The 13,031-nt window shown below is 40.4% G+C and overlaps 1 protein-coding gene across 3 annotated transcripts in view; it reads right to left on the bottom strand.

Annotated features, from left to right (window-relative positions):
* Window positions 1–13,031, bottom strand: part of LOC131038844 (uncharacterized) — a 210,206-nt gene that overhangs the window by 187,666 nt on the left and 9,509 nt on the right. The window contains exon 2 of one of the 3 annotated variants that reach the window (XM_057971400.2): window positions 828–1,016. The exons of the other annotated variants lie outside the window; for them this stretch is intronic. The gene's annotated coding sequence lies outside the window, so the exon portion shown is untranslated. The remainder of the gene's footprint in view (window positions 1–827; window positions 1,017–13,031) is intronic. 3 annotated transcript variants of the gene reach the window in all.

The following is a 13,031-nucleotide window of genomic DNA, read 5'->3' as shown; positions in this document are numbered from 1 at the left end:
TAAATCTTGTGTTCTTCTTGTTTTCTTTATTGTTGATGTTGTACAACTGATATTACTATGGTTGTTAAGTTGAAAAAGTTAAAAAGATTGTCTTATACTGATTCAACCCTCCCCCCCCCGCCCCCCAATATAAGCCTGTGCTCATCATGGCCTTGCTCTTAACAACATCCAACATAAAGCAGGCATCTCCAAATTTTAATCTTTGACTGTCACATCTGCTACTATAATAAAAGATAATATTTCATGGTTCCTAGAAATGGAAGCAGCATTAAGTGTTGGACACTTCCATCCTTGGACACAAACCTCTAAACCTTTTTGTGCCTAGGCACCTCCTTCAATTCATGCTCCATCTTGGAATCACAAAGCTTGCTCAACACTTCACTTGGGTTAATCTTCAACCTAATTGGATTCACCTTATGGGTTGGACCTAGCACAACATAGAGAATGGTCCTTAATTAAAAAGAACTTTTCTAGCCTTCTTCCTATTAATCCAAGAAGCGAAGTCAGTCTTATTAGGGGTCGAATCAACTATAATAACCCTAGTAAGACAATCCAATTGCTCTTTCCTGATTTCAACACTTCTAACTTACATTAAGACAACAAATGTATCACACTAGCATATTCAGATTTCTCACAACATCAAAATTACAGAACAGAATGAAGAACTCAGGTCACGAGCCAAATACATGCCAAGAAAACCAAAACTTTCAGCCCTTAATATTCAGAATTTCAATTGTTATCTTTGAAGCTCACACAGTGCCCTGATCAAGCAATGATCATAAAAGACGGTTTTATGCTTATCACACGGATCTAGAACATCCACTTACAACTGAGTGTTGTTTCGCTTAATCAAAAAGATGATGTGCCTATAGATAGATCATAGCATTGGCCTGGGGATCTCAGGTGTATTTATCTTCCAGCTTTGTGGTGCTAAGTCAAAAATCCAATTGCTGAGTACACAAGATGGTGCAATCTATCTCACAACAACGAACTCCTTTCGTTGGTATCCGATAAACCTGCAAGGCAATGTCATCTGATTAATTCCCTGCTGATTCCTAGAGTAGGAATAGCTCATAGCGGCAAGGTAGGGATATCATCCTACCTGACCAATGCCTCCTAAAGGTTTTGTCTCATCATGCAAATTGTTTTGCAAATAGCAAGTGAAACATCATCATCATAAGCTGCTTAAAAAAGCCAAATAAACTCACAAATATACCTGCCCGTGAGAGAAAAATAGAACAACTTTTCAACTCAAAATAATTTCTTTTATCCTTCTCACATCCGGATCCAAACCAACAGAATTAATTAACACAAATTTAGCATGAAAACAAAAACATACAGCAGATTGCACAAGTAACACCAAATATGATGTGGAAAACCCAAGAAGGGAAAAACCACGGAGAATGTTAGTTCTCAATATAAACACTAGTTAAGGTGACATCGGTTAAGGTGATTTTTTTTAGTGTCCCCACTTTAGCAATTGACCAAGTGTATGTGCGTTAGCCTAGCTCTACATGGTCCCGAGGGCTAACAAAGGGTTTAAGGGGATCCTGGAGTGTTTTGGCCTAGTCATTTCTAGTTTAGGCCAAAACGGAGTTGATTTACTTAGTTTCAGGCATACTTACTATTTTTAGTAAGTCGGCAGGACACAACAGAGGCTAGTTTTGGTGATTGGATTCGATACTCCTCGGCGAGAGATTTCCGACGAGCTATCACTCGTGCTATTCGGAGTCCGATTGCTAATATATTTTAATGCCTGAAGTGTTATTAAAGTAACATTTAATTTAATTGTAAAATATTAAAGTGTTACTTTAATATTTATTTTATGGGGATGTGTGCAAATCAAAGGGGCACCCAAGGGAGACATAAGTGAATATTTTAATATGTTTTATATTGCACATCTTTTATCCCACATTGCTCAAGTGAGTTATGTCGACCCTTGGAGAAAGAATAAAAGGAAGTTTTTGTGGCTTCATTCAGCATGTTGAATATGAGAAGAAATTGATGTGTGAGTTGCAGATCCATTCTTGGCATTAGAGGACGTCTATCCTCTCTTGTGACATTCTAGACGTCATTCCCTTGGGGTTTGGCCTTTGGAATCCATTGCTATCAGCTTCATTAACAAGCAGATTGGGTACATCTCCAGCTACAGGCAGATTTGGTGTTTTGCTCATACCTTCTCCACTTCTTGACCAATGCTTATGCCATTCTGAAGGGATGATTTTATGAAGATATTGGACTGATTGAAGACTAATTAATACTGTAGCAGCACTGTAGCGCAACACTATTCATGTTGTTGTAGCACGGCAATATTCACGCTACTGTAGCGCAACACTATTCACGTTACTGTAGCATGGCACTATTCATGTTACTGTAGCAACAAGATGGGAAGTCATTGCTGGAATATTATGTCAAAAATGCTGGAGTATTTAGTGAGTTGAAAAATCTGCTATGTATTTGATTTTAATAATTCTGAAAATAATATCATATCAGCAGTAGTTCAATCTTCATGTTGCATATTATTGTAATTTCCTCCTAATTCATGTTATGTGATTTCAAATCTATGCAAAGACTTAAAAACAAACAAACATTTCATTTCTGAAGCTATAAGGGGATTTAAACATTAAACGGAGAAATAAGGAGTTGGATGCAAACTGTTTGACTAAATTCCTATCAGCACTTCGTTTAGTTTTTGGGCATTCTAGGGTGTCCTTACAGTGGTATCAGAGCTTATTTTTCCTGCCATCCTGTGAGGGTTTCATGCGTCCGGCACATCAGTATTACTTGAGGAGAAACAGGTCAAACACAAACCTACAGAATTCACCAGAGATTGAAGAGGAGGGTGACCCTTTTTCAGCACCAACCATGGGTGACAGAGATGGGGAAAGGGGAGAACCTAGCACTAGGGAGATGCTCAGTGATCTTGCTAGGGGTCAGAGGGAGCTCCAGGCTACATTGCAGCAGATGGCTATAGCATTTACACAACATTTGACGAGAGCAGATCAAGGCAATAATGCCAACCGAGGTAATAATCGCAACCAAGGTAATAATGGCAACCAAGGTAATAATACCAATTAGGGTAATAATGCTAATCAGGGAGGTGGACAAGGTAATGGAGGTAATGGAGACGCATCGGTTAACAGGGGAACCGGGACATATGCTAGAGCAGGTTCTTCTACTACGAGACCACTTATGCCACAATTTCCTCCGAGACAGAATGACCAGAATAATGTCAGTCCTACACAGCAAGAGATTCAAAATATGATTATGGATGATTGGAGGGACTCTAGCCCTGAGTTACAGGCTAAGATGACATTCAGGGAATATATGGATGTTAGACTCAAGAATATGCCCATGAGAGGAAACCGACAACAGAATTATGAGATGAGGAAGAAGTTGGGAAAATTCCATACTATGATGGTACAGGGAAGGCTTCAGCACGGACATGGGTCCAAAAATTAGATACTTATTTCCAGCGATAACCCATGCTTGAGAAGGATGAGATTAAGTATACTGCATTGCACTTGGATGGGAGTGCACACGAGTGGTGGCACCATGGTATGGTCACATTGGGCCATAATCAGATAGACACATACGCAGAGTTCACTGAGAGGTTGATTGACAGGTTTGATATGAAGGATCCAGAACTCCATTTCAAGGAGTTAGCTTAGTTGAGACAATGGGGTCCTATCGACAGTTACATCTCAGATTTCCAGAGACTATCAGTGTTGGTTACAGACATTTCGGAGAGGAGGTTGATTGTACTGTTTGTGGATCGATTGTCAGAGCCTCTTCGTGGTTGGGTGAAGGGACATGATCCCCTCACATTGCAGGATGCCATTCGGAAGGCGAGAGATCTTGCACGTTCCGCTTCTAAGAGTAAGTTCACTCCTAAGGATCCACACTTCAAGAAGGATAAGGATAATAAACCTCTACATAGGGATTCTCAGCCTCAGAAAAAAGAATCAAAGAGGTTAGACAATGAGACACTAAACGAGTTGAGGCGAAAAAAACTATGTTTTCAGTGTAGGGAACCGTGAGATTTATCTCACAAGTGTCCTCTGAAGGCTAAGGCCAACCAGATGGAGTACTTCTCTGCTGAGGAGTCACAGTCAAGGATGAGGAGCAACAGTCTGAGTCTGATGGTGAGAGCAGTGCAACTGAGGAGGGTTTAGGGAATGAGAAGTCCCTAGCTAGATTGACAGGTGCTCAAAAGGCAATTACTTTTAAGGTGTGTGGCACCATACAGGGACAGAAGGTGGTTGCTTTGCTAGACACTGGGGCCACACATAATTTCATAGATTCACAGTTAGTGGCTAGGAGAGGGTGGCAAAATGAAGAACATTCAAGATTCCGAGTCATGGTAGCTAGTGGTCACAAGTTACTATGCACACAGAAGATTACAAATCTTCACATCAGATTGGGAGATGGTTATGAGCTTCAGGATGAGTTCTATGTTGTGGACATGCGTGATTATGACGTTATCTTAGGGATGACTTGGATGACATCGTTGAGAGAGTTTACTCTCAACATGGAGAGAGTAGAGATGAGGTTCCAGCATGAGGGCAGGACTGTGGTACTCAGAGGATTATCAGATGGCAGTTGTAGAGTAGTTTCTTTGAGGAGGATGGAGAGGTTGTTCAGACATGATGATGTTGAGTGGGCAGCGGAGTGCTTGATTATGCCAGCATCACCAGAGCCACAGGTTAAGAGTCATCCCCCTGATATGCAAGACATCCTTGATAGACATGCCAAGGTATTTGGCAATATTCCACATGGCGTTCCTCTAGATAGGGGGATAGAACACGTCATTGAGTTAGAAGAAGGGGCTAAGCCCATTATGATCACGCCCTATCGTCATCCAAAAAAACACAAGGATGAGATAGAGAAAGCCATCAAGGAGTTGTTGGAGATGGGGCACATTAGGCCAAGCAAAAGCCCTTTTGCTTCAACAGTTGTTTTGGTTAAGAAGAAGGATGGAACAATGCGCATGTGCATTGACTACAGGGCCTTGAACAAGAAAACCATTAAGAACAGGTACCCCATTCCGAGGATAGATGAGCTGATAGATGAGCTACATGGGGCATGCTTCTTCACAAAGATAGATTTGAGATCAGGGTATCATCAGATCAGTATGAGGACAGAGGACATTGAGAAGACAGCTTTTCGGTGTCACTATGGTCATTTCGAGTTTCTAGTTATGCCATTTGGGCTAACCAATGCTCCTGCTACTTTTCAGAGTTGCATGAACCAAGTGTTCAGGGGGCATTTGAGGAGATTTGTTTTGATTTTCTTTGACGATATTTTGGTCTTTAGCAGGACATGGGAGGAGCATTTGCAGCATCTTGAGGAGGTGCTATCTATCTTGGAGAGAGAGTCACTGTATGCCAAGGAGTCTAAGTGAGAGTTCAGGATGACAAAGCTTTTGTACCTTGGTCATATTATCAGTGCAAAGGGACTTCGGATGGATCCTGAAAAGATTAGAGCTATTGTTGATTGGCCCACGCCTACGAACCTTACTCAGCTTAAGGGGTTCTTTGGCTTATGTGGTTTTTATAGGAGGTTTGTTAAGGGGTTTTCTCAGACAGCTGCTCCTTTGACAGATCTTACTAAGAAGGAGGCCTTCATGTGGACAGGGGCAACACAGAGGTGTTTTGAGCATTTCAAGCAGGTGATGTCTTCATGTCTAGTCCTAGCTCTACCAGACTTCACGAAGCCTTTTGAGCTTCATTGTGATGCATCAGGTGATGGGATTGGAGCAGTATTGATGCAGGAGAAGCACCCCATCGCTTTTGAGAGTAGGAAGCTCCGAGGTGTGGAGAGGAGCTATTCTATTTATGATCGTGAGATGTTGGCCATCATGCATGCCTTGGCCAAATTCCGATCCTACTTGGTTGGAGGGAAGTTTGTGATCAAGATGGATCACAACAACATAAAGTATTTCATGAGCCAGCGAGACTTGAATGACAGGCAGCAGAAGTGGGTCACTAAATTGCAGGCTTATGACTTTGACATTGAGTTTGTCAAAGGGAAGAAGAATGTAGTAGCTGATGCCTTATCCAAAAGACCTCACATTTGTGCTCTTGCAGAGATTACAGGAGATTGGAGGGATAAGATTATAGCAGAGTATGTCGGAGATACTTGGGCTTCTGGTTTGATTTTAGGTACTATACAGGATGATCGCTATGAGGGGATAGATGGATTGATCAGATTTCAAGAGAGGGTTTATTTGATTCCGTCATCACAGTTGAGAGAGGCGATACTGAGGGTATTTCATGATGCGCCTACAGCTGGGCATCCAGGGGTCTTCAAGACCTACAGGCAGATCCGAGAGCGATTCTCATGGAGGGGGCTTAAGGATGATGTTCAGAGGTATGTCAGGGAGTGTGCAGTTTGTCAGCAGAATAAGGGAGAGCACACGTTTCCTGCAAGTTTACTACAGCCCTTGCCCATTCCGGACAAGAAATGGGAAAGCATTTCTATGGACTTCATCACTGGTTTACCACGAGTGCAAGGAAGAGATTGCATTTATGTGGTGGTAGACAGATTGACGAAGTTTGCTCACTTCTTTGCTATTCCTTCTTCTTACACAGCAACTCAGGTGGCAGATTTGTTCTTCAGAGAGATTTTTAGGTTGCATGGGCTACCGAGATTTATTGTTAGTGACAGGGATAGCAAGTTCATGAGCGCCTTTTGGCAGGAGTTGTTCAGGCTGTGCGGTACAGATCTTACACCTAGTACGAGATACCATCCTCAGACAGATGGGCAGACGGAGATAGTAAATAAATGGGTGGAAGGTTATTTACGAAACTATGTGACTGCACAATAGAGAGCTTGGGTCAGGTGGTTACACATGGGGGAGTACTGTTACAATACCACATATCACATGACCATCAGGATGACTCCATTTATGGCATTGTATGGGTATGAAGCACCAAGCTTCATGGATTTGGCTTTGGGGGACAGCAGAGTGCCCAAAACCAAGGATCTGTTCCAGGATAGTCAGGATATCCTGAGAGCGCTCAAGGAGAATATACAGCAGGCTCAAAATCAGCAGAAGTTGTATGCTGACCAACATAGGGTAGAGCGCAGTTTCGAGGTGGGGGACATGGTGTATTTGAGGCTACAACCATATAGGCAGTCATCGCTCAAGAGGAGCAGAGCAGAGAAGCTGAAGCCTAGATTTTATGGTCCATATAGGGTGATTCGCAGAGTGGGCGAAGTCGCCTATGAGCTTGAGCTTCCAGAGGGCAGTCGGGTTCACAATGTATTTCATGTGTCTAAGCTTAAGAAAGCCATTGGTCAGAGTGTAGTACCTTCTACAGATTTACCCCCTTTGGATGAGGAGGGGAAGCTCGTGTTAGTACCTGAGGCTATTCTGGACACCAGAGAGAGGAAACTCAGAAACAGGACAGTGAAGGAGTATTTGGTCAGATGGAAAGACCTGCCGGAGGAAGATGCTAAATGGGAGAATGAGCATGTGATACAGTAGGCTGGAGTGAGATTGCTTGAGGACAAGCAATTTCAAGGGGGGCGAACTGTAATGTCCCCACTTGAGCAGTTGACCAAGTGTATGTGCGTTAGCCTAGCTCTACATGGTCCCGACGGCTAACGAAGGGTTTAAGGGGATCCTGGAGTGTTTTGGCCAAGTCATTTCCAATTTGGGCCAAAACGGAGTTGATTTACTTAGTTTCAGGCATACTTACTATTTTTAGTAAGTCAGCAGGACACAACGGAGGCTAGTTTTCGTGATTGGATTCGATACTCCTCGACGAGAGACTTCCGACGAGCTATCACTCGCGCTATTCGGAGTCCGATTGCTAATATATTTTAATGCCTGAAGTGTTATTAAAGTAACATTTAATTTAATTGTAAAATATTAAAGTGTTACTTTAATATTTATTTTATGGGGATGTGTGCAAATCAAATGGGCACCCAAGGGAGACATAAGTGAGTATTTTAATATGTTTTATATTGCACATCTTTTATCCCACATTGCTCAAGTGAGTTGGGTCGACCCTTGGAGAAAGAATAAAAGGAAGCTTTTGTGGCTTCATTCAGCATGTTGAATATGAGAAGAAATTGATGTGTGAGTTGCAGATCCATTCTTGGCATTAGAGGATGTCTATCCTCTCTTGTGACATTCTAGACGTCATTCCCTTGGGGTTTGGCCTTTGGAATCCATTTCTATCAGCTTCATTAACAGGCAGATTGGGTGCATCTCCAGCTACAGGCAGATTTGGTGTTTTGCTCATACCTTCTCCACTTCTTGACCAATGCTTATGCCATTCTAAAGGGATGATTTTATGAAGATATTGGACTGATTGAAGACTAATTAATACTGTAGCAACACTATAGCGCAACACTATTCACGTTGTTGTAGCACGGCACTATTCACACTACTGTAGCGCAACACTATTCACGTTACTGTAGCACGGCACTATTCATGTTACTGTAGCAACAAGATGGGAAGTCATTGCTCGAATATTATGTCAAAAATTCTGGAGTATTTAGTGAGTTGAAAAATCTGCTATGTATTTGATTTTAATAATTCTGGAAATAATATCATATTAGCAGTAGTTCAATCTTCGTGTTGCATATTATTGTAATTTCCTTCTAGTTCATGTTATGTGATTTCAAATCTATGCAAAGACTTAAAAACAAACAAACATTTCATTTCCGAAGCTATAAGGGGATTTAAACATTAAACGGAGAAATAAGGAGTTGGATGCAAATTGTTTGACTAAATTCCTATCAGCAGTTGGTTTAGTTTTTGGGCATTCTAGGGTCTCCATTACATTTTTACAAAGGTGGCTCACTGCCAAAATGCTCACTGCCAAAATGCTCACTACCCAGAAAAAGGCTCACTACCGAAGAAAGAATCCACCACTAAAACACAATCTGCACAAGCCGAACTACTTCCGGTGTCTCAAAACCAACACACTAACTCACATCACCAAGAGTCAAATCTTTCCTTTCCAATCTCACATATCTTCAAAACAATGTCACACTTTTTCTATATCTAACTCAATTAGATCATCCTCATATATATACTGTCTTCCAGGAAGCATAATCTTCCAAGTCGACCAAGACAGGGATCTAAAATAGGTCAACACTAAACATTCCGATGGTGGGAAGGAATGAGTAGTAGACCACACTACAACACAAATCAATGGTCAGATCAACACGTTACGATCAGTACAAATTTCAGACCCAAAAATTATGATAGACACGCTACACCACAAGCCGCTTCACATCCTCGAATTTCGGACTTAATCTGAACCCAAACACCATCACCCAATGCAACCCATGACATTCTAGAATAATCATTAATCAATAACAAGAAATACCCCTCACCTTGTATACTCCTTGTCTTGATCGGACCACATAGATCTGTATGCACTAGATCCAACAATCTGGTGGATGAATGATCTTTTCCTCTATAAGTTTCTCTTGTCAGTTTTCCAACTTGATATTCTCCGCACATTGTTATTCGGTTTGGTCAGTCTCGGTAAGTCTCTCGCTGCACTTATTGAACTGATCTTCACTAAGTTGCCAAAATTGATATGACATATCCTCCGCTGCCAAAGCCAGCTATCATTGATCTGAGACAACAAACAATGCTTCGTAGCTCCTTCTAGCAAATACATGTTTCCGCCAGTCCTTTTCCCTACTGCAATAACAATTCCGGATCCTTTCCGGATCTCACAACCATCATCCTGAAAGACAACATTGTAGCCATTTTCGCACATTTGTCCAACACTTACAAGATTATGATGCAAACCCTTCACATAGTAAACATTGATTCCCACAATTTCTGATGTTTGATCATCTCCGAACCTAACAATACCACCATCATAGTTAAAAAGTTTCACAAACTTACTCTTGTCACTACTCATATGATTTGAACATCCACTATCAATAAGCCATTCATTTCTTTCTCTTCTAGCATGTAAAGCAGTAGCAGCAGTCCTAGGAATATCAATCTTAGGAACATCTCTTTCTACCAAGAATAAGCAATCACCATCTTCATAATCTGACTCATCATCCGAAATGCCAACATCATCTTTGACATAATAAGCTCTCATATTGAATTTTCCTTTATTTTCTCTAGATTTTTGTCTTGAATTCTTTTCCAGACACCTAGTAGCAATATGACCAATCTTTCCACATCTAAAACATTTAAGGGGGAACATACCTTTGTATTTGTCGGTGCCTTTCTTCAATTTCCTCACAAAGCTCACTTCAATCTCATCTGAACTTACATCTTCCAGATCTTCCTTAGACGCTTTAAATGCAGATTCACTCTTAGGCTTGTCTTTTCCAAACTTCCTTATCTCAAATGTTGATAGAGTTCCATATAGCTGCTCTATAGTGAACTCCTTTGGATCATAGGTTTCTTCAATAGCCGAAATCTTGTCACTATAACTTTCTGGTAGGGACATCAAGATCTTCTCAATTATATCTTCATCTAACAAAGTGCCACCAAGCTCTCTGATTTCATTTACCACACTATCAACCTTCTGAAAATAGCTAGTTATGTCCTCTCCTTCCTCCATTTTCAAATTCTCATATTTGCACTTAGCTGTTAGCTTCTTTGATAATTTAACTTTGTCATTTCCTTCATAGATATCTCTCAACTTTTCGCAGACCTCATAAGTACTATTTAATGAAAAAACCTTTGTCAATTCAGTCTTAGTTAAAGCACTAAAGATAGCATACCTTGCCTTTTCATTCTCTTCATAAGTTTGAATCTCATCAAGAGTGGTAAGACCATTTGCCGGTTGAACATACTTAGCTTCCACTGCTTTCCAAGTGTTGTATCCCAAAGAAATTAGGTAGCCTCTCATCTTCACTTTCCAAAAATTATAGTCAAATCCTTCAAAAATAGAAATAGTCAATTTATGTGCCATCGAATTAGGATCTACCTCAAGCGGTTAAGCTCTTCTCCAAGGAACCAAAGCTCTGATACCAATTGTTGAATATCAGGGTAACTGAGAGGGGGGGTGAATTAGTTGGAAACTTAAAATAATTTCTTTTATCCTTCTCACTACCTGATCCAAACCAACAGAATTCATTAACACAGCTTTAGCAAGAAAACATAAACATACAACAGATTGCACAAGTAACACCAGATATGACATGGAAAACCCAAGAAGGGAAAAACCACGGAGAATGTTAGTTCTCAATATAAACATCGGTTAAGGTGATTTTTACAATGGTGACTCACTACCAGAATGCTCACTACAGGTGGGCTCACTACCCAAAAAAAGGCTAACTACCGAAGAAAGAATCCACCACTGAAACACAATCAGCACAAGCCGAACTACTTCCGATGTCTCAAAACCAACACACTCACTCACATCACCAACAGTCAGATCTTTCCTTTCCAATCTCAAATATCTTCAAAACAATGTCACATTTTTTCTATATCTAACTCAATCAAATCATCCTCATATATATACTATCTTTCGGGAAGCATAATCTTCCAAGTCGGCCAAGAAAGGGATCTAAAATAGGTCAACACTAAACATTCTAATGGTGGGAAGGAATGAGTAGTAGACCACACCACAACACACATCAACGGTCAGATCAACACGTTACAATCAGTACACATTCTGGAACCAAAAATTATGATACACACACTACACCACAAGTCGCTTCACATCCTCGAATTCCGAACTGAATCCAAACCCAAATACCATCACCCAAAGCAACAAAGATAAGAATAGGACCAAGATACACATGAATATCATCGATCAACACCATATCCAATAACTTGAAATATCCAGATCACCAATACATTGTAATGTCCCCTTTTCCGCTCAAGTTTGTTTTGGGGATTGTTGGCCAATCCCGAGACCTATTGGTCAGTCAGAGGCAGAATTTGGGTTTCCTATTTTTCTAGGAGGATGTTTTGGCAATTTTGGTGGCTTGCATGTTGGAGTTTTACAGTTTTGATTCTGGATTCCTTCTGGGTTTTCAGAAAGTTTCACAATGATGGTACATGCGTAGCAATCAGTGAAATTTGGTATACTTTCTATTTTTAGTAAGTGAGGACAAGGATAGCTTATTTTTCTGGGTTTTCAGAGAGCTTCGCGATTGTGTGACATGCAAATGAATATGAAGACTTTTCCATACTTACTATTTTTAGTAAGTTACAACCACTACTCAGAATGTGGTTAAAATGCATTTGAACACACTTACTATTTTAGCAGTACGCTATTTGTAAGTGTTATTTTTGGCAGTGCTATTTTTGGCAGGTTTCAGTGGTCCAGTTCAGAGGCTATTTCTATTAGTGCTTTTTTTCAGTACTTTTAGCCTTCAACCACTATGGCAATTGTTGAACACATGGGAAAAGTATTTTTAATATTTTTTAATGCCCCCCCTTGGCCTAGGCATATGACATGTATTTTTTATTATGACTTAATGGAACGGCTTGAGGTAATAAAGTATTATTTTATGTCATAAGGTTTGGGCAATTTATTGTTGAGGAAAAATACTTCGTAAAGTGAAATATTAATAAGGCGAGAAGGATGGCTTATGGAGAAATAAGTTAATTTATAATATATTTGACTTATCTCCTTAGACGCCACATTATGATTTTATTGTCACTTTTATAAAATGTATTTGCTTCTATGTGAAGGTCGACTTGGAAAAGCAGGGGAAATGAAATACAAAATTCAAATTAAGGTGAAATTAGTTTGCATTTGGGTTTGGCGTCCATTTGGAGGGAATGTGAATTTGAATGTGGAGACACCAAGGTTATAAATAAGTGTGTCAGGCTCTTGTTTTGGTATCCATGAATATTTGTAACGAAGTGCTGCCAAATTTGTGCCAGACTTGTGCTTCGAAGTTGAGCGCTTCCTAGCTTGTGCCAGTTTCGTGCTTGAGAGATAGCACCTAATTGTTGGAGAGCATAATTCTCATCCAGAGGAATAGAATGAGCTACATTGAGATGGATTTTGTTGTTGTATTTTCATTTTTCTTCTGAGTGTTAGTGTGATTTTGTATGTTGCTGGTTTGTCCAT

This window comes from Cryptomeria japonica, chromosome 9 (genome assembly GCF_030272615.1).
Source record: "Cryptomeria japonica chromosome 9, Sugi_1.0, whole genome shotgun sequence".
Lineage (NCBI taxonomy): Eukaryota > Viridiplantae > Streptophyta > Pinopsida > Cupressales > Cupressaceae > Cryptomeria > Cryptomeria japonica.
The sequence above is the reverse complement of the archived record's forward strand: the minus strand, read 5'-3'. Positions and strand labels throughout refer to the sequence as shown.